Below are 27,063 nucleotides of genomic sequence, written 5' to 3' on the forward strand. Positions count from 1 at the left end.
GGTACCAGGATGTTGCTGGCCGAATGAAAAGAGCACTTAGGAATCAGACATACCTGGATGTAAAAATCCCAACTGGCACTTTTGAGCTGCATGAGCTTAGTGAACATCTGAGTCTCTTTCATCATCTGTAAGCATGTGAGGAATAATGAAGATTATGTAAATGAAGCACCCAACCATAGCTGCCACCTAGTAGGAGCAATTTTCCCCCAATTTTCTTTTCTTTTTCCCACCTCAGAATGTAACCATTTTTGCAGGAGTGGCCAGAAAGCTAGAAAATTTACATCACAAATTATCTAACCATTAAAAGATAGGGTTACCAAGGTTTTAAAAATGTTCTCAGGTGTTATTTTTTTTTAAATGTTGCCATTTATTTATACCAAACCACTTTTGCAAAAATGGTATAAGATAGCTTTCCAAATATCATAAATGCAGTAAGCTTGGTTAAATAAAAGTTAAAAGATTAAAAAAAAAAAACCCAGAGAAACAGGGACAAAAATACTGTAACCTAGCTGCTGTAACTGAGTACGATATTCAGGCAGGAGAGTTCTCAAAGAATTATTGTTACATGTAATTTCCATTATAAGGAAAAGGAAAAGGGAAGGATAACAATCCATAAGAAGAGACAGATTTTGCCTGGTGTTCAATTCTTGGGGAGGCGGAAGAAAGTTCTCATTTAGGTGATTTCATTGATACTCTTTCAAGGTACTGTTGATTTTGATATGATAGATGGTCTGGCAGGTCCTGAATTAGAGTCCCTCCAACTAAGAATCAACTAGCTTCACAACCAATCCAGGGAAGACACTATGGCTGAGTGGAGATTTCCTAGGTTTTGAAATGAAATCAACCTGGGTTCAAACCCAAATCAACACCTCATACTACCTGTAAAACCTTGGGCATATTTGCTTATTCTCACAAATCATGTTTAAAAAAGTAAATGATGATACCTACACCTTACAGAGTTAGTGAGCAATTGATGAAGTAAAATATGTAGATAGGGAGGGAATTAGACCTGACTGATTGGCATGTGGTCCCAGGAGTGTCAATGTGCTCATTTTCTAGGCACAATACAAATTCACACTGTACATTCCTGACCTAAGTTCCATGCATTCTTCTGTTGGAGATCCATTAACAGATGATTTTCAGCTATGAACTCCACAGCAGTGCCGTGCACATGCACACAAAAAAACTTTTACCAAAAAATTATTTATATTCTGAATTGTTTTAAATACTTCTGTTTCCACTTTCCTTCTGAAGTTATATCCTACATTGTTGGCTAGATTACAAATATGAAGTTCTCAGTTCTAATAGTGGTGATTTTCCCGTCAATATTTTGTTTGTTTGCTTTTTAAACATTTAATGCACTTAAAAATAATTTTCTAAATAAACCAGTTCATCTAATTTCTGCCATTTCTTTCCAAATTTATGGCAGGCAGAATCATCTTCTACAAGAATCTGTTATCAACTTAGGTCACAAAACTGGAACTTGGGAAAACAGAAATAAAATAGAGTAAACATTTCTCTCTCCTTTTATTTAAAGCTATTGCTTCCATTATAAAAAAAATGTAAAGAATGACTATAATCAAAGGAGACAGATTTTTCCTGTTATTTAATTCTTGAGAGAGAGAAGTTCTTATTTGGGTAATTTTCTAATTGTACCCTTCTCAGGTACTTTATTTGGAATACTTTTTATTCTTCTTTTAAGCAAGAGAGATCCTCATGCATATAACTGTAACTATGTTAATAATTTAGACCTCTTGATAATCTTAAGATTGAAACACATGATGAAAGTATGTTGGTATCTCTGTAATGACAGTGAAAATCAGAGGAATGATAACAGACCTTGGCTAAAGATATCTCCCTCCTCTCTTGGGGAGGAGCTCCAATTCTAATAGAAAAGAGGCAACATATTTACATACTGTTCTTTGCATTAAATATACCCTTCAATTTGTTGCATTAAGACAGGCTACCATAGCAGAGTGAATATGTTCTAAGCAACTATTCAATTCAGTTATCCCTAAAATATTTTTATATTTACCAATAGCCAACCTCCTAACATTGATTGTTTCCAAACTGGGAAAGCAATCATTCTAATCTTATATGGGAATCTATACAGAGGTGTTTTGTGGATTTGGTTATTGTGTTAATCAGGTTTTTGTCATACTGACCAAAATGCCAGACATAAACAACTTAAAGGATAAAGGCTTTATTTTGTTTCATGGTTTTACAGTTTTCAGCCCATTGTTGGCTAGGTCCAAGGCAGAACATCATGGTGGAAGGGCAGGGAAGAGGAAAACTGCCCAGCACATGAAAATTAAAAAGGAGAGAGAGTGTGTCTGTCCGTCTGTCTGTTTGGGAGGATACAAACCTTTCCATGGTATGCTCACAGTGCCCTACTTCCTCCAGTTATGTCCCACATCCTAGTAATCCATCAATGAATTAATCCATTAATGAGGTTGGAGCCCTCAGGATCCAATCACTTTCCAAAAGCCCCGCCCCTGAACACCTGAGACTTTGGAGGACATTTCAGATCCAAGCTATAATAGTTTTTAAAACCAATTTTCTGAGGACAGAAAACCCCATAATAACTGAGTAAAGATTCTAGATACCTCATATGCAGTCCACATTCTAGAAGCCTCATTTCAAGACAGTGTTACTATTCACTGTCCCCATTAGATAACCTAAATATTTTCTCACTTTAAAACCAGGTGTTCTAAAAGTAAATCTTCAAAAATGAAAATATAAACTGTGCCATACTATGTGAAGAGGAATTCAAAATACAGTCATCCTTTGGTATCCATGGAAGATAGGATCAAGACCTCCATGGATATCAAAATCCCAGATGCTCAAGTACATATAAAATGTCATAGTATTTGCAAATAAATTATGCAATCCTCCCATTTACTTTAAATCATCTCTAGATTACTTATAATACTTATTACAATATAAAGTCTATACAGTTATACCATATTATTTCAGGAATAATGATCAAAAATCTACATGTCCAGTATAGACACATCTAAAAAACATTGCTTTCTGTGGTTTATTGAATGAGTGAGTAAATGTGGAGACTGTGGAAATGGAAGGCCAGTTGTATGTTAGTCTGTTCAGATTTGAAAGTATTTGGAAGTTGCCATATTTTTTGAAAAAATAATTATTTTTAGCATCTCTAGACTTTCATAGCACAACAGGACCGTTGAAGATTTGAAACTTTGCTAACTGAAGTTGAGAGGTTACAGAAATATTTCCATAAGATACCATTCTCGTCCCTGATTTTTAAAGGAAGAGGTTTATTCTTTGGTCTTATGAGCAAGACTAATTAACCTAGCATTAATGGAAAGGGCTCTACCTGGGCTATGTGCTGGGAGCCCTGACAGTATGTGGGTGGGCAAGCCTGGCCTGGTTTTGGGGATGGGTGAAGATGGAGGAAGCAGGAAGAAAGATTCTTCAGGATCCAAAGGACCAAGTAGGAAATCCAGATGCCTTATAGATTACTTACACTATGGATGCATGGTGCAACCAGTGTTTAAATGTGTTCAGGATACTCCTATTGCTTGTTTTTTAAAAATCCATCCTTTCTCTATTTTACATCTTCTATTCTGTGCTCCTTCTCTTTCTTCCATATTCAAACGTCTTCAGGGTTATGCTCACTTACTGATGTGACTCCCCTACTTCCTATCAGTCAGCATCCCTTTGCAAACTGGATTTCCCACCTCCCATAGTGCTAAAATCCTCTCAGCAAGACCAGCATGACCCTCCTGTTGGTAAATCCAGAGCAGGAGTCAGCACTGGTGTTTCTCATCTCCTCTCCACATTGTTGATCCTTTCCTCCTTGATGTCTGTAGTGACCTTGGTAGACCAACAAGCAAATGAGAAGGTTTAGACTTTCCAACATCACCAATTCTTTGAATTTATTCTTCCTTTCTCACCTTGTTTTGAGGTACCTTTTCTTTTTCTCATTTCTAAAATGCCTGAGTTTCCTAGATTATGTCCTAGACTACTTACTCTTCCCACTATATAATTTCCCTGAGTCAATATTCTCAAGGATTTCATCTGTGTACTTATTATTTCCTGAATCTATGACTTTAACCCAGGTACTTAACCTGAATTACAAATCTAAACATATATCCACTCTCTCTCAGTTCTATGTAGACTCTAGACTCAGCATATCCCGAGCTGAACTCACAATCTTCTCTTACATTTTGAACTCTCTTCCTCTTCCTGTGGTTCCTATAACCCAAGTAATCAACAAGCTCTCTCAAGTCTACGTACTTATCTTTTCAGTCTGTTTCCAGTTTGTTCTTTAGAACACTGCTGTCATTGCCCAAGACAAGACCCTCATCATCAGTGGCATACTACTACTGTCTCCAAGCCAGTCTGCTGTACTTAGGACTTGTTCCAAAATTGTACCCAGGATGATCTGTCTGAAATATAACATTGGTAATTCTAGACCCCATGTAAAATACTTTAGCAGCTCCAGATTTTCCTTTAGTTTAAACCCAATTCTCTATATAATTTGCAAAACTCTTCCTAAGCTGCGCCCTGCTCATCTCCCCACTTTTATTCTCAGTATTCCTCTGTCAATTCCATGGTCTAGACATAAAGAAAAGTTTTCTGTCCTTGAAACTTACATGCTATTTCTTTTGTCTGAGTTTTTGCTTATGTTGTGTGTGAACATGAATAATTTATAACACTTAATAAATAATTAAATAATGTGAACTGAATAACACCTTACATTTCGTTCATTACTTTAGAAATCAAGACAGTTAAATGTATCACTTAACTCTATAACCCTAAAAATTATGAGTTTGCATAGCGTCATTCTGTTGTTCAATAGACCTTACGGATAAATATTTCCCACTGTTCGTGTAGACATAGAATGGAGGAAGGAGAGAGAGAGAGAAGAGGAGAAAGACGGACTAAGTGTGTATAAAAAGCAAAGTATTATGTTGAAATGTTTTTAAAAAATGAAATGTACTAAGTGTCTCTCTTAAAAAAGTTTACTCTTGGTTGATGTAATTGTTGTTTGGTTGATATTTATTGGGCATAATAAACTCTATGATTCTATGTTTTTCTCTGTACTGAACTCTTTAGTGTAGAAGATATATTAAGTAACCACATAACGAATACAACAATATTTCATTCTGTCATTCTTTCTCCCTTGCCTCCTCCAGCCCAATTCCATTTTCTTCATCTTTATGTAAGTCTTTTCCCCGCTTTATCTGTTCATAGGTCTGGTAGTCCCCAGTACACAGAATAAATGAAATTACAAGTTCATTAAGAACTTGGGAAAATTAAGAATTGTTTTCCTGTTCCTCCTTTGAGCATTTCTTATAACTGTTAAGACAGTGTATAGATAATTTCCTTTATCTCTTGTAGCTTTTGTGTTGTTTAGTGTCAGACGCCATTACAAACATCAGCTCAAATGGTAGTAACCATCAATGCCATGGAATGGCAAAGAAAGTGGTAGGGCTGAGGGTCCAATGTATTTTGTAGCTCTTTTCAGTTGCATTTCTCTTAGATATTTATGCTTTTTTTTAAAAAAATCATCACTTTTTAAATTACTTAATTATATGTAAATTAAATTTTGAACATTTACCTTTTTACCTTTTGACCTTAGCATATATGACCATAGATAACTTAGTGAGATATTCCATGGGTGAGGAGATGGCAAACATGGTTAGCCCTGTTTGGCATCCCTCTTTCCAATTTGGCCTATTTGGAGAAGCTGAGACCTTTGAAAAGTTGCGTACTTTTTTTTTTAATTCTTCATTTGATTTAAGTTAAAATACTTAAAATTTCCTCAAGCGTTGACACAGAAAAAGTCAAGGCCTGAAATAGAGGTTAAGAAAAGGGACAGTTTCACTTGAATATGTTTTACCTTCAGTGCTATATTCAGTATCAACTGAGGATTTCTTCCTTCACATCCTGAGTTTAAAAGGAACTGGATCCAAGGAAGATTCTTTCCCAAACTTCTGACCTGTCTGTAGCTCTCTACCAGAAAGCCCTGGCATATCAATGTTTCCTACAGCTAGGCTGTAGGCACTCAGATGGCAAAGTAGACTTTTAGTTTAATGGAAGGGATTGTAATTCTCACTAGGCTGCACATTTTTGTCTCTCGATTTTTTTTTTTTCCTTCTGTGATATGTACATCAATCGGGTGATTGTTTTTGTAGGTCTCAAGGATTTGGATTCTCTTTTGGGAAAGCGTTGCCCAGCTAAATTCTTTGTTGTCCTTTGACTTTCCAAATCTGATCCCGAACCTTTACTTCTTTGCTTTCCTTCTCCCTGTTTCTTCTTCCTTCCTTCCTTCACATGCTAATATCTTAAAATGAGGTTTCCTGCTCCTTGATCTGAACCCCAGCAGTGATCAATGAAGTGAGTATCAATTACAAGCACTAGTCCAGCAGGAGCCAGCTTGGCTTAAAATCAACCTTCCTTGGTAAACCAAGAGAATATATAATCCTGATTGATTACTCCCAGAGAATATATTTGTGTCATTGGTAGTCAGTGCAACTGAACTAAAATCATTCTTAATTCTAAACCCTCCCCTGGATTTTTACCTTCTCACGTGTCTAGAAACAGTTTAAGAATGAGGAGATGAAAACTTATTTCAGAGCTTTATACAGTAGTGACTAGGAAGCACCATCTGAGTCCCTTAAGTTTTACAGAATTTGTCTTAAAAATGTAATAAACTGTGATGCATTTCATTTTGCCTGGGATCCCTGTACATTTATTCTTGAAAAACTTCCATCTATTCAGTCTTTGACTCTGTAGCATGTACTCCAAATTTAATCTATTACTAAAACAGCTTTACCTCTTATGACTGTGATAGACATGTTTGCTCTCCTGGGAAATAGTTCATGGCTCCCTGTGTGGAAATCTCTCCTGAGGTCTTGTAGAATGTCTCTTGCTGAAATCTGATTTTATTTCTTCATTTCTAGTACCAAGTATTAAAACATAATCTTTGCAACATAGAACCCACTTCCCTAGTCCTGAGAGTGGGAAATATCTTAATCACCCAAATTTAGGGTTTTTAATATTTAGGGTTTTTAGGTATTTTAGTATTTATTCACTCAAATACTAAAATTTTTTGTTCAACTAAAATTTGTTAGGCTCTAATGATTTTTTAAAAGTTATTCTCTAAATCCTTCTCATAAAATTCTTCAGGTTCTCTAAGGAATATTCCAACTTTTTCTGACTCTTGCTGTTTTGTCACATTTAGATTATTTCTAATAGCCTCTTCTGACCAAGTCTGTATGTGCCTTTTAAACTTGGAAACTTTTTTAAAAAATATTTATTTTTTAGTTGGCCACAATATCATCTTTATTTTATTTATTTATTTTTATGTGGTGCTAAGGATCGAACCCAGGGCCTCGCAAGTGCTAGGCAAGTACTCTACTGCTAAGCCACAACCCCAACCCTAAACTTGGAAACTTTTAAGTGCATGATGCATATGTGATATTCACAAATAGGCATTGTTCATGGTGGTGATAGCACAAAATTTGGCATCTTACATGCAGGGGACCAAGCAGTGCTCTTAGGGTGACAAGGAATTGGAAGTTGTTGAACCCCAGAGCTGGCCATTAAGGTTGAGAGAGGGGTAGCAGGGAAGACCCTGAGGAAGGCTAAGTGGATCTACAAGGCTGGAAAACAAGCAACAGGGAGTTAGGGGCGGAGCCAACAATAGTAGCAGGTGCCAAGTCTGAGCGCACCACATACTTGAACACTAATGTGCAAGAACTGATCTGAGTTCAGAACACAGGGAGTCAGAAGGACGCTCAGCAGGGAAACTTGGAAGCTCTGTCATCATCCTGATGGAGCTGTTTAAGCAGAATTCTCCTCTGGAGCCATCTTTTAAAGGAATGGTGGATATGCCTCCACAAAGTTCAAAGGCATAGTCATGACTTCTGACAGACATAGAGATAGGAGCCAGGTGATTCAGAGCTCCATCTCCTGTCCCTGGAGGTTTGTTCTGATCATCCAGAGACAGTGGTATACTTTCCTCATCTTTAGCTTCACCCTGAGTTTCAGTTACCTACTGGGTCTGGGTCTTTGTCAGGTGTATGCACAAGACAAGTAATCTATTGGCCTCTGCATAATAAACAGGACACATGAATTAAAGACCTGCACCTCAGAGATGAGAGGAGCTGCTTCCTTAGTGGCTACTACCTTGATTGCACATCTCAGATGCCATTGCTCCTATACAGGACCCTGAGCTGAGCTACCTTGGTACCTTAGCATCCATAAAATGCAAAGATACCACCTGAAGAGGAAAAGAACAAAGAGGCCCCACCTAAGTACTACAAATAGAAAAGTCAGGGACTCCAGACCAGCCTGACCCTCTCATGCTCCATCTGTTGCTCTCATGTCCTGCCCTGTTCCTAGATCCTCCCACTTTTAACCTCCTTCAATCTCTACCTTCCCTCTGGGCCTTTGGTCTAAACATCCATTTGCCTTTTGCTTCTCACAAGTTCTTATTCATCTGTGTTAATTTTTACAAACACATCAATAGAGATTGATCCGTGTCATATACCAGTGTAAGTGCTTTACGACTATGAACTCTTTCAATTAAGAGGTAACCCTTTTATTATCTACTTTAGAGATGATTGTGTCCTCACTTTTGGTTATTCATATTCCTGAACACTGCATATCGCCAGCTCTTTAGGGTCCCAGTGTGGCCAGCATCAGCACTATCAGTCCTCAGCGATACCTCCCTGAAAGCAGGGATAGTGAGCTTTGTTTAGTAACAAATGACCTTGAGCTTTTGGAATGAGTCAGTCTGAGCTTGCATCCTAGGTTTTCCACCAACTAGCTGAATGACTCATGTAAGTATGAGTTTTCCTGTCTGTAAAAGGAGAGTCACATATACCTCATAGAGGGTCATGGAAGAGTGTAGACATTGCATAAGAAAAATTCTAGCAGTGTCTGGAGCAGAAAAGCATTTAGGAAATGATAGCTACCGTACTCATTGCCCTAGGAGTATAGAGAAAATCTTTTTTTTTTTTGCGATGGAGTTTCACCAAGTTACCTAGGGCCTCACTAAGTTTCTGAGGCTGGCTTAGAACCTGGGATCTTTCTGCCTCAGCCTCCTGAGCTTCTGGGATTACAGGTGTGAGCCACTGTACCCAGCTAGAGAAAATCTTGCTGGGTCCAGTTCTAAAGCAGAAATTTTAGAAGTGAAAATGGCCTTAGATTTTGTGTAATTGGATCCTCTCCTTTTTGAATGAGGAAAATGAAGCCCAGAAAAGTTAGACTGGTTTAAATCATCAGCTAATTAATGAGACAACAGAGAAAGAACCTCAGTTTCCTGATTCCTCCCTGGGTCTTTACCCCCACACTCTGCTCTTTGAAGGATTCAACTTAAAGTTGACAGTGCCCTTGACTAGAGATGAGCCATTAGAACATGGAAGTCCCTAGCATCTCAGAACTCTCTCTTTGGTTTTTAGAAAAAGAAAGCTTTCATTCAGAAACAAATACATAAAGCTCTTGCTGCAGCCTGCTTTGCAGCCTCAGTGAGTTTTTGACCCAGTTCTTCCAAGATCTGCAAAGGGGGTCATCATGTTTGAAACAGAAATGTGCCCTAGTCTCATTGGTCTCTCCCACTGGGAGTGGTTACTCTTCTCTTCTAGAGCAATAGGTTACATTTAGCAGATCAAATTATTTTAGCTTATATCACATTTATTCTCCCCTGGTAATTTAGAGATTGAAATTTACTTCTTAGAGACAAGAAAATATTCCTGAGTGTGGGGCTGAAGTTGAACTATTTGATTCCTTTGGTAGCAAGAATTTGGTTGTGGTGATATTGTTACCATATGGATAGATACGTAACTATTGAAACCTGGGATGAGAATTCCAGGGTATTTTACTAGGACCACCAAGATGATGAATGACATATTCAATTCTCAGAAACTAAAGCAAAGAAGAATTCCACATTTTAAATTAGAGTATCATGTCCAAATGAAAACCTTATCATAAATAAAAGTTTCTATACACAGAGGAACAAAACCTCTTTAGTTCTGGGAAGGATCTGCATGACACCAACATAGTTAGAATGTTTCAGAATCATTTAAAAAATAATGAATCGGCATAGCTGTCATCATCACTTATTCCTTTCTTCCTCTATAAGGTAGCAATGCCTTTTTTTTCCCCTGAAATGAAAATTGGTTGGCCCTGATCTGAGAGTTTTCAGGCCTCTTGCTCATGGTCTTTATCAGTGGGGCCACTGACTGGTGAGCTGGGCCCTTTGTGCTCTGAGCAGCTTTTGTTTCCAGTGCTGCTTTGTTTTAAGCTGGGTGTTGAATGCAGCATCAAAGGTAGGCAGGCAGACATTCAGAGGCCGATGTGGGCACATTCCCAAAAGTTTGGTGCCAAGGGCCTTGTGTTTCTTAACAGAGGTGACCTGGAAAGACTCCAAAAAACAAGATGAAAAAATACAAAGTTGAATTTAGTTAAAGGGAAGGAGAAAGGAAAGCAATGAAAGCTCGAATCCCGTTAACTTGAAGAGTTTAGTTCTGGCCTTTTAAAAGCTTCCTTCCAAAACAGAGTTGTATTAGTTTAATCTCTGGCCAATTGTAGATTTAAATTTAGCTTCTCACATGTATTAATCTTCTTAGGAGTGAAAATAACCATTGCTGCTCATAGAGAGCTGACTTAGTATTTTCTCCCTATAATGGGTTTTATTTTTACCTAGATGGTTAAAACAGAGAGGGTTGCTACTGATTTTCTTAATGGGTGCCTAGCTGAACAGAGTAGGAGCCACAATGTTAAGGGCCAGGACACTGAATCAGTCAGGCCCAAACACAATGTTCATCACTTTATCTAAACAGGTTATGATGTTGAGCAAAATGCTTAATTTCTCTAAATCTCACTACCATCATCCATAAAATGAGAATGTTTTATGACATTTAAGTGAACAGATAATGTAATATATGATATTTGCTACATAGTACATACTATATGTCATGACACATTAAATTGCATATTTTTGGAAATATATGGAAGCAGTATCAAGATCAGCTAAGGAGCTGAAACAGAGTTGTTAGATGTTTCACCCAGAATCCGTGTCCCGGGAGTTGTAAAATCAAAGCCAACTTGAGAATGCAGATCTTTGCTTTCTTTCCATTAAACACACTCTTATAAATATATAAGGCTACTTTAAATTTAATTATTATTCTTTTATAGTGACACAAAATATACCAGTTTATACCCAGATGGGTAGATACATGATAACAACAATTTATTGAGCATATATTGCCAGACATTCTGTTTAATTTTATTGTCTAATCAGCATATTGACCTTGCTAGGTAAGTGCTGCTATTATACCAATTTTTTACAATTGAGGAAAGGTAAGCACAGTGCATTTCAGCACTATGCCCCAAATCATGTCTTTACTAGTGGTAGAGACATAGTTTAAACACAGTCTCTGGAGTCAGCTCTCTAAACTAGCACACTGACCATACTCTAATAATTGTCCAAGGTAAACAAGACTTACACGAAGGGCTATCACGATTACCTCCATAGGTGACCTTGAAAAACATCAAGGTCACATCACAAAGAACAATAAACAGCCATGCTTTGCTTGTCATGACTTTATGGTTTCATTTAAATGACTTCCCAGAGAACATAGGTAGCTGTCACTCATAAGGAGGGCTGTTGATTTAGGCATTGGAAGTTCTCTATCCAGATCCTGCATCTGCATTTTTCTGGATGGCAGAACCTGTGTCCTTACCCTTGCTGGGCCTTGATTTCCTATTTTGTTAAATGACTAAGGTGAACCTCAAAGTATTATTAGGAGAATTTAATCAAGAATAAATGGAATTGTATGGCATCTAAGGGGGCCCCTGCTAGTTTCCCTGAATCCTCTACCAGCTTTAGAGAATCAAACCTAGTAAGTCATGTACCTGATTCTACCAAGTTGGGATATATTCAAAGTAAAATTCAGGTATTCATGGATGACCATGCTTAAGACAAACCCTAGAACCATGATCCCGTCACAGGTTGTTTTAAAGGAGGATATTTCTGTACCATCAAGTCCTCAGAGAATTTATCTTTCAGAAATACACTGGGCCCAAATTTAGTTTGAGAGGAACTTTTAAACTTTCTTTGAGCTTAGACCTGAGGGCAAAAAAGCATAATGGAAGTGTTAGCCAGCATAAGGTGGACCCAGCACAACCAGAAAAAATACCCCCAAAGAGCTGGAGGAGGGGAGCAGATTTGAAAAGAGGTTTAACTAGTGCTGCAAATGGTCCGTCACACACTCTCCGCCCCAGTTTGTTTTGATACATCCCCACCTGGTCCCCAGGTGTGTAAGAACCACAACATGCTGTTCATGCCACGGCTGTGGACCAGACTTGTGCTGGGCTGTGCACCTCTGAACAATGGCTTTATTCTTTTCTACGCCCCAAAGAGGTCTGAGTGTAGGAGAAGGAGCGGCTGCTGTTGCTGTGGGGGGCAGGGAGAAGGAAAAAACAAAAAAGTTATATACTTTGAGGAATTTGGCCCAAATGAAAAAAAAAAAAATGGAAACATAGTTCAGAAATCCTCCTGGGAACATAAGGCCAATCCTTCCTTCTTATCCCCACAACCTGCACCCCAAGTTCGAAATAAATGTGAAGGTGACTCGTCCGCATTGAGAAGAAAGAGGAGAAAGAATAAAACTTTCTTCTTCGAAAACTCAGGAATTTAAGTCTAGAAATATAAGACAGTTGCCAGAACGGAAAGTTGGGGGGTATTCTTGATCCACATCTGGATTTGCAGGAATAAAACGCGTTCTGGGCAGTTTGTTTTGGCGTTAATTATCTCACACTGGAAACCATCATAACAAAATGGCAAATTCTGGAATTTCCACTTTTCCTTCACCTGAAGAGTGTGTATGTTTTGACTTTGGCCAGACAGAGACCTTACATTATTAGAGACAGGAGTGAACTGGAAAGAACAGTTTTCCACCTCGCTCTTTTATGGAATTGGCAAGAAAATTTTACTAGTCTCAAGGTAAAATTCAGACTATGATATTTTCAAATTTTTCTATTAGAAGAAAAGGTGGCAAGAACTCGATAGAATTTCATCTGAGGAGGATTGGCAAAGCATCATATTATATGGATGTATATATGAAATTAAATTTCTTGTGTGTGACTTTTAGTGATGGAGGAAAAACTGTGTCTCACATAAACAGGATGAGACATATTATTCTGTTGGTAACTTCATTGTTTTGAAATGACTAAAATTGTAAAGAGACATTTAATATTAAGTGGTCAGCCTAAACAAGGATTTTCTGGTTTGAAACGAATGCCTTGCATCTAGATTAATAAGGTGATGCAAGACACTACATCATCTGGCAGGGAAAGATTTAAAGCAGGTCAGGTTCCTTGGGAAGAGAGAAAAATAACTATTAAGATGAAAGACCAGGAAAGAAAAAAAAAGTTCTGTGTGTGGTCCAAACCTCATTTTTTAAAAACAATTTGCCAAAGGTGTTTAAGCTGCATGGTGATGGTTTTCTCAACGTTTTAATGATTCACTTGTAAGGTGTGATTAGTCATATCTTTGACCAAATGAGGAATGCATAAATAAGAACTTTTTTTTAATCGTTAACATTTAATTCTGAGAGTATTGGGGGATGCAGTGAGAGAAGTTATACTTCACAGTATGTGTTCCCAACTCCAGGAGGGGCTAGGGGATATCGACATATAATAGCATAGTATTCCTTAAAAGCATAATTATAAATATTTAGTATGCTTATACCAAAACAGGAAAGAACTCTTTGACTAAAATAAAGGTCAAGCCTCTCCAAAAGCTTAAATGTAACCTTGTCTGCTCTTTCTTCTTCTGGGCACTCATTGGATATGCTGGATAAGAACCTCTTAACCTGTGACTCAGTCAAATCTAATTAGAAATATTTACTGTATTTATTGCCCTGTGAAAATATGTATGCTAGTCTTTCTGAAACCACTCTTTTAAGTATCCATTGTGGTAAAAAGTTTGTCACCAAAAAAATGAGATCTTTTATTTAAAGAAATAACTTTGTATAAGCTTTTATATTTCACTTGGTAGTGAAGAGTCACAGCGAATGGTTTCAAATATCAGTCATATTTTACTTGTTCGATATCATCATGGGTGTTCATAGCTTCTTTTAGAGCTATGAAAAATAATAGGTGGGATTTCTTGTCTTTGTATCTATGCACATGATAGGGTTTTAACTTTTTAAAATATCTAGTTCAAAATATGCATTTCTCTCTCTTTTTTACATAGTTATAGTTTCTGTCTTATTATCTTTAGTGCATCTTTGAATGTAAATCAAATAACATATTATAAACATTGATACTTGTTATGATTGGGATATGCGGTATCTCCCCTTAATGCAGGAATATTCTTAGGTGCAATGATTAGATTATGAGAGCTATAACTTATTTTGGTACATACTAGTTTGAATGGACTAACTAGGTGATAACAGTAGGCAGGTGGAGCATGCTGCAGAAGGTGGGTCACTAAGAGGTACCCTGGAAGGGTGCATCTTCCTTTTTCCCTTTCTCCTTCCTGGCTTCCATGAACTGAGCAACTTTTTTCCACACACCCTTTTGCCATGATGTTCTGCCTCATCTTGGGCCCAGAGTGATGGAACTGGCCAGCCATAGACTGACCCTCTGAAATTGTGAGCCAAATGAACTTTTCCTCCTGTATGGTGTTCTTGTCAGGTATTTTGGTCATAGCAACAAGAAATTGACTAACACAATGCTAAAGAACAATCTTTTAGTATTGGATGAAAGCTTTGGAAGAAGAAAGAAAGCACAGTAGATTTTATAGAATTGCAGATTTTACTATTTGGGGAAAAATGGATCAAGAGGTAGATACTATAAGATTTGGAAATGCTATATGAGCACCCTTTCTATAAGGATGTTGTTCCAAATCTTCCTTCTACCCATCTCACAGATCAGTATCCAAAAATGCCTGTAAAGTCAGGTGATTCCTCATGTGTGTGGACACAGAATCCTAGTACAGCTCTAGTTACCATGTATGTCTTTAGACTGCCAATTAGTTTAGGTCAAGGGCTTGCATTTAAGTTTCCTTTATATTCCACATACTAATGATAATTTTATGAATACATGTTCATGTGCCTTTGTACTTGGGTAATATGTTGTTCTGTTTCCTAGCCATTTCTAAAAACATACTCTATATTAAACAGTTTTATTTCCTGTAAGTCCATCAAAAGTTTTAATTTTTGATTAGTAACAAATCCATAGGGAACCAAAATGAAAGTTACAAAAGAAAAAACAGGAAGAAATAAATTAGCTTTCCTCTTTTTCCCAGTTATCCAACTTCCCTGGCAGTATGCAGTCTCAGTTATGTATTTTGTTTCTTAAGAATTTTCTTAGGGATATTTAACACACATAACCAAATATATATATTTGGTAGGCTATAACTAAGTCCACCACCAGTCCTTAATAAAGTTAGAAATAAACCATGACGAGGTAGAAATTCATTACCTGGTAGAGGCATAGACTTGTGGGTAAGCATGATGTGTCCACAGGCATTTCTAAAAAAATCAGTCCCCATTCTTAGTTCCCTGTTGTGATGCCTCACTCCAAGTGATCATCCTGTCTCAGCCTCCCAGGCCACTGGGATTACAGCTCTTTGCAGCTTCTTATTATTGGGGTAAAAAAAAAACAGGAGAAATAATATGGTTAATATTATATAGAATTTACTATGTACCAGACATAGTTCCAAGTATTTACTTTTTTTTACCTAATTTAAAATGAAGTAAATTCAACCTTCAACCTGGATTCAAGTGTTCTTTCTTTTCAATGACCAAAACTGAAGTAAGCTTTGAGGTTTAACCCAGACTATTCTGATGAATTTACCCCAGAGGAACTGGATCAATAGCTTTTACTTACATACTTTTTAAATAAGAACATGGACATCCATAATTTTGTTACTGAGGACAAGGGGATTTTTCTGACCTAATCTACCAAAATTCAGCTTAGGATGAATATGAACAAGTGTGTTCTTGGTCATAAAGTTATCACTTTTGATTCAAATAGTTCATGGGCAATATCTAGCTGGTAAGGATGGCCATAAAATTACTGTATTGTTCCACCAGGGGGCAATGAAAAGTCATAATCATATTTTTTATTTTCACAGGTTATAAGGTATAAATCAGTGGTTGCCATCTTTGTGTGGCTGAGTGCGTAGGTGTATAAAATCCAATCTCCTTTTCTTTCAAAATGAAAAAACCCTTACTATTTCTCCTGTTTATAAAATTAATACATGCATACTACAGAAAAATTAAGAAAATGCAATCAAATATAAAGAAAAACTAAAAGTTACAATCTAACCTCACAAAAATGGAAATTGTTGATTTTTAGTGAATTTCCAGATTTTTTTCTCTCTCTATATATATAGATATATATTTATAGTTTTCACTGAAACAGAATCAAATTTTACAGTTTTCCTTCACACTACATTATATACATCAATCTCATATACATATTTATATCACCTTTTAAAGTAGCCATATAATGTTCTCTTATGTGGATATACCATAATTTAATTGAGTTATCATCTACTAATATACTTTTAGAAGTTTTTATAGTATAAATAAAGATTACCATACCTGCAGTAATCTTCCCCTTCTACATGATTTTGCATTCTGTGGTTTCAGTTACCCACAGTAAATTGTAGTTCAAAAATATTAACTGAAAAATTCTAGAAATAAACAATTCCTATGTTTTTAAAGAACTTATTACAGTATATTGTTGCAATTATTTTATTTTCTTATTGTTGCTAATCTCCTAATTTATGGATCAAACTTAATCACAGGTATACATAGGACTTGGCACTATCCACAGCTTCCGATGTCTACTGAGTATCTTAAAAAAAAATCTCCCATGGATAAGGGGGAACTAATATTACCTTTTTCCATATCTCTGGTTGTTTTTCATGCATTCAGTTAAGTTACTAGACAGGTTCTTTAACAACTGCTAACTCCACACTCCATAAGTGATATCTTCCTATGGAGTGACAGTTCAGGAACTTTGCTATTATCCTGGATGTCTCATTGTCTTTTAAAGAAGAATACATTTCTCATAGCACATCAAGATTACTGATGTAACATAACATTCACTATTTCATTATTATTTTCTGAGAAAGAATATGGAAGACATAATGATGCAGGGCAGAGAAGAAACAATACAGGGGTTGAGAAGGAGAGAGAATGGTCTGTGCCTCAGGTGGCATGGTGGGTGATAAATAGATAATTGGATAGGGGAATGGGACAAAGCATTTTGGTATTGCCCATCCTCCTTCATGCTGGGTTCAGGGAACCTCAAAAGATGAGAATGGAAACCCCTGGTTTAGAGCCTGGGCCTGAGTGACCCTCATAGAACAGATCTCTGCATCCTACTATTTCCCCTCTCTGGGATTACATCTCTCCTTGTAATCTGGTACCACTATGCCATCTTTCTTAGGTGGTGCCATAAAAATGAACAAAGTTCCAGTTATTTTGAACTTCTAGAATTGACTCTTCAATGATCAAAGGTATGATATAAAGTATATTATTTTTAAAATTTTATTAAAAATCTGAAGTGGGCTAATCAAATGACTTAGCATGTCCTGATAGGTATATTTTAGACCCACCAGCAGAATATTAAACTGGCTCCTAAATGGAAGGTGGTGCCTTCTTCCATCTCAAGTATCATTCTATAGCAAGAAGAATTCCTAAAAATTTTTTTAAAAAAGCTATAAGTAAATAGAAAGACCAGTAGAGGAGAGGGAAGGGAATAGGGGGAGGGAGGGGAGGAGGGAAAGGGGGAAGTACTGGGGACTGAACTAGAACAAATTACATTCCATGCTTTTATAATTATGTCAAATGAATCCTAATGTGATATATAACTAAAAAGAACCAATAAAAAGGAAATAAAATAAAATTATGAAATGCTTTTTTAAATACAAATAAGAGTGTGTGATATTTCTGTAGCTATTTTGAAGTTGTGGGGTTTAATTTGTTTGTTGAGTCAATGAGAGACACTGATAAGAAATACACAGTATCTAAATCTTCATTCTGTTTTAGACCACTCTGTGAATATTCCCCTCAAAAAGACAAGTTCCTCTTTTGATGCGGCAAAGTGGGAAGGCATGGGGGTAGGAAAGATGAGAGAATGAGATGATCATCATTACCCTAGGTACATGTATGATTGGTGACCCTACTTTGGGTACAACCAGAGAAGTGAAAAATTTGGCCCCTTTTGTATACAATGAATCAAAGAGCATTTTGCTGTCATGTCTAAGTGATTAGAACAAATAATAATAAAAAAGGGACATGTTCCTGAACTTATTCCATCAATGTTAGTTTCCATCTTCAGCATACTCTTTAGCACCAGACTTTAAAATGGTCATTTGAATCAGTCTTAGTTTCTTTCCCTTTTCTTAAATACATCAAGTAATGTTTCTTATTTTTAAAATGCTGGCATTTATTTTAAAATTCTGGGCATGGTGGTGGATGCCTGTAATCCCAGAGACTTGGGTGGCTGAGGCCAGAAGATTTCAAGTTCAAGGTTAGTCTCAGCAACTTAGTGAGGACCTAAGAAACTTAGTGAGACCCTGTCTTCAAATAAAAAAATAACTGGGAATATTGCGTAGTGGTCATGGGTTCCATGGGTTCTACCCTGGATACCAAAAATCAAAATAATAATAATAATAATTATAATTATAATTATAATAATGCTATTATCTCCACTCAAAGGATTCACCTACTCAATTCCTTAAAAAAAAAAATCTTCTGTATTCAGTTTGTACTACTTTCCAGAGGTGGTAAAATGATAAAGTTGATACATCTCAGGGTTAGGAAGTAAGGACAAACTGTGGTCAGAGAGATGAGGTAACAAGAGTGGATATAAATGAATAGAGTTTCTAATTAGCCTCAGAGGGAATGAATGATCTGTGACCTATCAATTTTTGTTCTGAAAAGCACAAAAGTTTTTACATATTATGCACATTGCAGACATCTGTGCTGAGCTCTACTGTGAGTTAAAAAAAAAAATCCACCTCTCCTAGAATAATGTGTCTTGGTTGGATCCTGTAACAATTTCTTAGTACTATTTACATAGAGCTCTTTGAATGCATATTAAACAACACTATCAAAGCTGAGAGGCCTCAAATTTGTCATTGCCTCCCATCTCTCAAGCCTACACACATGGCAGCCATGCAGGGACATTTTCTCTCTGAATTTGCAAAAAGTTATTGGGTGTCTGAAATGTATAAGAGAATGCTTTTTCAAAGACAGGACCTGAGAGTGTATGCTCTAATCACAAAGCTCCTTTGGAGGCTCTTGATTGAAAAATGTACGTAGGACCACGCCAAGCTAAGTACTTTTTTTTTTTCTATTAAATCAGAAGAATTCTGTTGAAGAAACTGAAAGTTTTAATTAAGAGTTTTAATTTTAAAAAAGAGTTTTAATTAAAAATACATTAAGGTTCAATAATTGGTAATCCCTTTGGTAGTAGCATTATTAACATATTCCATTTTACTTCAACAGAAAATTTTAAAGCAACAAGGATTGATCTCCCCTGCCCTTTGGATTCCCAGAGGGCAAAGAGTTCAAGGTTAGGGTTTTTAGTTATGCCCAAATGCTTCCTAGGGCTCTACAGGGGTATTTTGCAACCAGAGATTAAGTGTTAATATTCCTGTGACATTGCTGAAGTTTTTGTTTGTTTGTTTGTTCTTTTGTTGATTTCATTTATTGCTTTGTTTCTGTTTTTACTATTTCATGTTTCCATGATAACATTTCAAAATCTAAATCTAGTTCCTCTTCATCTGAATTTTATCCCTTAGTTATGCATTTGTTTTTAAGTGTAGTCAAATATAATGCCAAAAGTTCAATAATATAATTATTGCCAGCTATAATGTAGAATATGTATTTGATTTGTTTTTCCATGACCTAGAATAGAAAAACATGAAAATGAAGAGGCTTTTCATTCACAGTCATGCGCCCTCCATCTCTAAATCTATTGTTCTAGTAGAATGATGCTCCTATCATTTCAGACTTTGAGGCCTCCCCACCCTGGCAAACTCTCTGAATAGCCCCACAATGGATTAGACTTCAAAGAAGAAAAAATTGTATTCCTTGTTGCCCCATCAAAAGCTCTGCCTCACCCTGTTTTCTGGGGAGGCCATTTTTGCATAATGAGCAAGAGCGCTGAGCTTTGAACTAAAGTTGACCTAAACGGTTCAAACCCTGGCTGTGCCACTGACTGAACCTGTGACTTTGACCAAGTCTTCTTCAGTGTGAATACCAACATATACTTAGAATTGTGTGGGAATTAAATGAGAAATATATTAGGTTCATTCCAGTGCCTGGCCTGAGGAAGAGCTTAGTGAATGTTAGTTAACCACACAACTTTTTTCCCCAAATGCTGGAGGATACAACTTGCAGGAAACGGTAGTTTGATTCAGTTGTTTTTCTGTTCTTTGTTCCTTTGATGGGAAAATTAGGACCATGAAGATTTTTTCTTTTGCATTTTAATAAGAATAAAATTCATATAAAACTCTGTTTTAAAGTGTGAAATTCAGTGATTTTAGTATATTCATAATGTTGTGCAACCACAAATTCCAGAATGTTTCTGTCACTTCAAAAAGAAACCCTATGTACATTAAAACATCAGTCCCAATTCCTCCTCCTCTCTCTCTCTATCTCTTAGAAATGACTAATCTATGACCTTGTCTATTCTGGACTTTTCTTATAAATGTAATAATGCAACATGTGGCCTTTTGTGCCTTTTAAATTTAAATTTAAGTTTAAATTTAAGTTTTCCTCATAAAATAGAATCTACTGTATTACTTTTTAGGTCTAAATAATATTCCATCATCTGCATATACCATGCTTGTTCTTCCATTCGTTATTTAATGGATATTTGGTTTGTTTATATGTCTTGGCTATTATGAATATTGTTGCTATGAACCTTTGTATACAAGTGTTTGTATGAACATATGTTTTCAATTAGGACAACTAAGAATTTGTTTCCCAATATCACACTGACTAGTAGGGATTATTGTAATTGCCTAAAGCAGACATTTGAGTCATAGGGATGTATTACATTTCTATGACTTCAAACAGTTTGAGCCCCCCACATACACCCTCTGCTTCTCAGAGTCCATACTTCAAGCAGATGTATTGCCAGGCTCTTAACTAGTAAATTTAGGTAAAGATGGACTCATCACAATTTCATTTTTCTAATAACTATATTTAACTATATAACATACATGCAAACACATGGGTGTGCACACATTGAGCTGGAGTAATTTTCTAGTATGAAGTTAGAGTTGATCCTGGGCTGACTTGTTGGGAGATTTTGTGTGAACATTATCCTCCTTCCCTCCCTCTAGGCCCTTTTCGATTCTTCAGCCTCAATCTTCTCCATTCCTTTGCACCCCGAATCTGATGCTGTTTAAGAACATTTGGCACCCATCATCTTCGAGGTAAAATTACACAGTTAAATCACTCGCCAGTGATGTCCAGATTCACAATGTACTTTTCTTCCCCGAAATAGTGCCACATTACAGGAGGACAAAGAGTAAGAACAATTCTTGACACAAAGAATGCTTACTAATTGTGGCTTCTTACTAACCAGGGAGGTATATGGCTCAGGGTCCTTGCCAGCTTTCATAGCTTCTTAAGGGAAGGGACTACAAGTTTAACTTTCATGTGCACAAAAATTGTGCTTTCAGTTCTTGTTTCATCTTTTGTGAGCCATTAGCCATCTTGAATTCGAATATATATTCATCATGATTCATACTATTTTAAACCTTTCTATGGGGTGTTGGGTGTTCCTTCTTAAAATATCCATCAGACCAAAATGCCTATTCCAGAGGGTTAACGTCCCCCCTCACACCCTCTGCTTTGACCCTGGATACATCTGGGCTGAAGTGTTATTAAACAACTTTACCTCTTTAAGCCTCCGTTTCTTCAGCTCTATTGCAATAATGATGATGATGATGATGATGATGATGATGATGATGATGTCAATCCTCCAAAATTATTGTGAGGATTACAGATTAAAACATCTAACAAAGTATTTAGCACTTGATTAGTGCTCAAGATTAAGTAACTTGTAGTAGTGTGGTTGTTCACAGAGGGAAAGCCAGTTGTTGCTTCCTAGGATCCTACTTATCACAAAAGGCTCCTGTGATGGTGTAGCTTTCCTAAGATACACTCTACATCTCGGATCCCCTGGCAGCTGCCTCTTTCTGCTCATCTGTCATTGGCTTTGACTCCAGACTGAGTTGAACTGAAGTGGAAGCAAAATTGAAGCAATAGTAACTTGAAAACCTGTGACTTAGGAGCTACACAAAAACATGTCGAAGGAATAAGAAACTAGTTTCAACAGCCTTGTCATGGTTTCAGTGCACTGGGTTGTAGGAAGTCAGAAATGTGAGTTCCAGCTCTGATTCTGTCATTTGATAAGTATAAGATTTTGAGTAAGATTTTTAAACTCATTGAACTTCAGTTCCCTTTTCTGGAAATGGAGCCAGCAGTATTGATATCATTTCACTCTTTGGGGTAAATAAGTGAGGTACCCTATGTTAATAAGGACCAAAGAGAGTCAACCATAAATTAATGGAAAGATTTTTTTGCTTTCCCAGTGACTGGAGGGGAGGGCATTACTAGTTAATTCAGGGTATGGGAACAGGGACTCTAAATAATCTGCATTATAGGAAAGGCATCAAAGTATTATCTTATACAAAATACCAGTCACTGCACTTTATGAATATGTCTTGAAAATTCCAACATCTAACATGAGAAATCCTACCAATGCCCACCAATCAACACTCAAATTTGAGTGGCAGGAGAGAGCTATCCCTTCCTATCTGTTCTGTGGATAGTAGATCTTGGGCATAATCCTGACCCTTTAATTTTCCCTTAGGAAAATGGAAAAAAAAATCTATTTGTAAACTTCCCCTATTCAGCATTTTATATCATCAAATAAGTATAAGTAAATCTCAATAAGAGGGAATCCCAGGAGTTAACAATTGGTTAAGAAACATATCTTAGAAAAAAATGGTGTTGGAATCATGAAATGAAGATTGTTAAATGTGTTTGGAGTCCTGTGGAATGCAGGAGTTTTACAAAATACAAGATGGTATTGTTTTTCCCCTAAATTTGGGTGCCCACGCTAGTCTGACTGTCGACAGGTTTACATTTTACAGCAGTATGTGAATGGCATGAGAAGAAACGAAACCATCTGCAAAATATCTAGGGTTCTTTTCCAATAAGTGTATTTTTCTGTTATAAAGAGTATTAAAGTCACATTATAGAAAATTTGGAAAATAGAGAAAAGAACAGAGAAATCATCTATAATCATTCTACTCCCAAAATAACGGCTATTAAAATGTTGGTGAATTTCCTCTTAGTGTGTTTCACTTGATATACTCCAATTTTCACCAACAGCTTTTTTACTGATCATTATATCTAATGTTTATGATTCTTTTTGAAATTGGAAGTTGTTTTTTGATAAATGTCTGTGGTTGCAGGATTTGATGGGAGGGGATTATAAGTTCTTCCATTTATGACTTTGAACTTAACGATGTGTTGCTCCTTAAAGCAAATAATAAGGGAAATTTAATTTTTCAGCATCTAGAGTTGTTTGTGCTATGCTCCAAAACCACTTCTCTTTTCCAACTTTTAATCCCCTGGAGTACTTCAAGGAGCCCAACTATGAGAAGCAACATCAAACCAATTTAGTTTTCGTGCAGAGAAAGATTCTAGTGCTGGATTCAGATATTTTTGTGAGCAAATAAAAGCTCCAGAGACTTTGTAGGTTAGTGAATAAAGGATTGGCCTCCAACCAAACCCAACTAAATGAATTTGGTGGTCTCAGCTGAGTTCCCAGCAAGTTTTAGCCTGTATTACAAATTCATCATGCACAATTATGTGCAATTTGGCACAATTTCCAATCCCTGCTTAGGAGAGGCCCTCTGTTTGGGATTGAAGGCAACCATAAAAGACTTGTTGTGCCTGGAGGGAGCAGTTCTGTTAGGTCAAGGTTGTGTTACATCTGGAAATGGATGGGGTAGAAGGATTGTCAGACACAATGAATCTAGGAAAATGTGGGTCCTGGACATCAACTATGCTTACCATTTGAAATTCATTGTTCTAAGAAACTTCATTCAAACAGAAGGTGACAGTTTCAACACTGATGGGCTGAAGAGTCTTTCCCAGATACAGCTGATACAGATGAGTTGAAGCACATGAACATTTTTTACTCACCTAACTCTGGAACATACAGAAGGATACAAAATCAGTTTAGAAGTAGTTGAGGGAAAAGAAAAATTCAGATCTGATGAGGTGCCTAATATGTTAGAACAAATATATTATGAATCTTTAGAAATTACAAATATTTCTAGTATTGCAGTAACGCACAATAATTGTTCGATTGAACATAAGCCAACTCAGGAAATGAAAAATTTAACAATTAACTTTTTACCCAGGGTCCACTCCTCTCACATTTCATATAGTCAACTTGGATTTGATTTAATTATTTGGAGAGAAGTGTACTGAACAGCAAAATGTTCTTTGCTTTGTGCTCTAATTCTTAAGGAGTTGATATTTTACTGGCAATTCACTAAAGACTAAATGATTAGATCCCTAAGTATCATCAAAATTTAGAATCAGGGAGAAAGGCCATTCAGTGTCATCATGACTAGATGGAAGAAGAAAGGTAACGCCCCCCCTGGGAGTAGTTCTAGCTGATAAATCAGCATTTGCTTCCCCAAGTGAATTGTGTATTAGAAACTAAGTTAACCAAAATGCTGATACTGGAGTTTCTTGGTAGTTATACATAACCTGAAATTGCCCTGGTTATTGCATTGTCAATAATTGAAACTTAAATCATGGAAACTAACAAAGTGCTGATTGTTGTAATAGAGCTAAAATGGAAGAAAAAAAAATCCAAGTAACCAAAGGAAAATAAACCAAATAAGCCTAATGTTGACATTTCAATTCTTACCTTTCTACCTAACAAAGGTCTCAAGCTAACCACTTGGTATCAATGATAGTAGAGTTTCCTCTCTTTAGCCTCATAGGCACAAGTAATACTGGTAACAAAGAGTTGGTAATGAGACCAAGAACATCCCAATGTGGTTGTCTCAGAGTCCCAGCCATCTCCTTTCCAGGGAAGCTGGTATTTTTCTATGAAGATGAGGTACTGAGAGATCATACCACTCCCACCTACTCATGCATCAGGCTTCCTGCCTCAAAGTGTTGGCTACAGCTCACGAGATTCTTCTGAGGTCTCTCCTAAGTAAACAATCATAAACTCAGTTGTGTGTGCAATCCAATTTCTTATTTGCCTATTATAAGCTGACCAACATATACAGGATATAATTAATTCTTGGGGAGGCAGCCTGTGAGCAAGGGTAGAACCTAGGTTTAGAAGTCAGATGAATATTCAGTTTTACTTTCCCTCTCCTAAATTGTGCAACCTTCAATTAAATGACCTAACTTTTTGCGGTTTGGTTTACTCGTTCTTAAAATAGGAATAGGCAAAGCTTCACATTTAAGGAAGGAATGCTTGTTAACCACTTACCATAGAACTTGGCACATAACTGCAGACAATATGGATGACCTTTAAAGTCTTGCAATGGTGCTTATGAATCCAGATTGGTAAATTGACATATAGAGTCCTGCTTAGTGCCTGAGGAAGGAGAGAATCAGAGCTGACAACTCCTCTTTTCTAACATGTTAGATGCCCTTGAGTAATACCTAGCAGCTTTGGTTCAAGAACAGATGAGAGATAAAAATTAAAGAAGGAAAAGGCGAAGGAAGGTGAAAAGCAAGATAAAGAGGATGCAAAGGTGGCCTCTAGAAACCAGCGACAGAGGAGAAAAGAAATAGGATTAGAAGAAGAAAGAGGAACACAATTTCCAGCAATATGGTCTAAATGCCTGAGGTAGAGAATGCCTGAAGATGTTGACTAAAATATTAAGATCATATTTTTAATTAATGTCTAAGCTGAATTGAAAGAGGAAATGATAGAGGTCAAAAATGAAGTGAAAGCATGAATCCATGGGCAGCAGCCTTCTGTGAAGCTCTGATAGCCATGTGTTGACTAGGGGAAGAAACAAAGCCTACGAGCCAGAGAAGAGCAAGAGGTCAGAATGGAGACTTTGAAAGCTGGGAGCCCCCTACTCTTCCAAATAGCAGCCCACTCCTTGTGAAAACCACATGGCAGAGGGACTTCTTACTCTTGTCTTCACTTTGACTCTGAATAATTCTAAGACACCTCGTAATAAATACAGACATGGGCTCCAAATAAAAGCTCAGATGACATTTTAGGATAAAGTGAATGGACATCATTAATGCCCCAGGGGTGGTAGAAATCCCAGTCCTTTCTCATACAGTACAATTTAAATCTCTGATCTTAAATAATTCTCAGAGATAAAACTCCCAGGGACTTGAGTCACAATCAAGACTCAGTAAATCCACGTAAGCCCTCATAAAATATAATCAGCAAAAAATAAATACATAAATAAACCCTCAGTGCAGATATTAGAATTATTAGATACAGAATAACATGCCCATATTCTATGACCCAAATATGTGCCCTTCATAGACGATGACATATGCATCCTGGAGATGTATAGAATAATATTCATAAAACAATTTTCTTAATAACTCTAACCTGTAAGCAACCTCAGTTTCTATCAGCAGTAAACTAGATAAGTAAGTTGTAGTACATTTATTCAATGAGATATTCAATGCTTATCAACATGGTTTTATCTCAGAGATATAGAGGAAAAAGAGGGAAGTCATAGAAAGCTTTTACTAATTATATTTCATTAATATCAAGTTCTAAAACTCACATTGTTCAGAGATGCATTTGTATATATTAAAACTATATGTAAAAACACAACTATTTATTGACACAAAATTCAATATAATGCAACTCACAGATTGCAGAGGAAAATAGGATTAGAGGAAAATATGAAGCCCAGTGAAGGTACACAGGTGTTCATTTTTAAAACCTTTTCAAATCATATGTGGGCATTGTAGACATTATTTGGATGTATGATGATTTTGC

The 27,063-nt window shown here is 36.6% G+C and overlaps 1 protein-coding gene and 1 long non-coding RNA gene across 3 annotated transcripts in view; one reads left to right on the forward strand and one right to left on the reverse strand.

Annotated features, from left to right (window-relative positions):
• Adamtsl1 (ADAMTS like 1) overlaps positions 1-27,063 on the forward strand; it is a 935,498-nt gene that overhangs the window by 405,800 nt on the left and 502,635 nt on the right. The window lies entirely within an intron of this gene.
• LOC131425048 (uncharacterized) lies at positions 53-25,878 on the reverse strand. The gene is made up of 4 exons (XR_009228861.1): positions 25,570-25,878; positions 24,120-24,257; positions 15,478-15,634; positions 53-125 (listed from the first exon to the last, which is right to left on the reverse strand). It is a non-coding gene; the product is annotated as an uncharacterized LOC131425048 (long non-coding RNA).

Source organism: Marmota monax, unplaced genomic scaffold (assembly GCF_021218885.2).
Source record: "Marmota monax isolate L192 unplaced genomic scaffold, Marmota_monax_Labrador192_F-V1.1 WCK01_AAM20220418_F8-fsc00033, whole genome shotgun sequence".
Lineage (NCBI taxonomy): Eukaryota > Metazoa > Chordata > Mammalia > Rodentia > Sciuridae > Marmota > Marmota monax.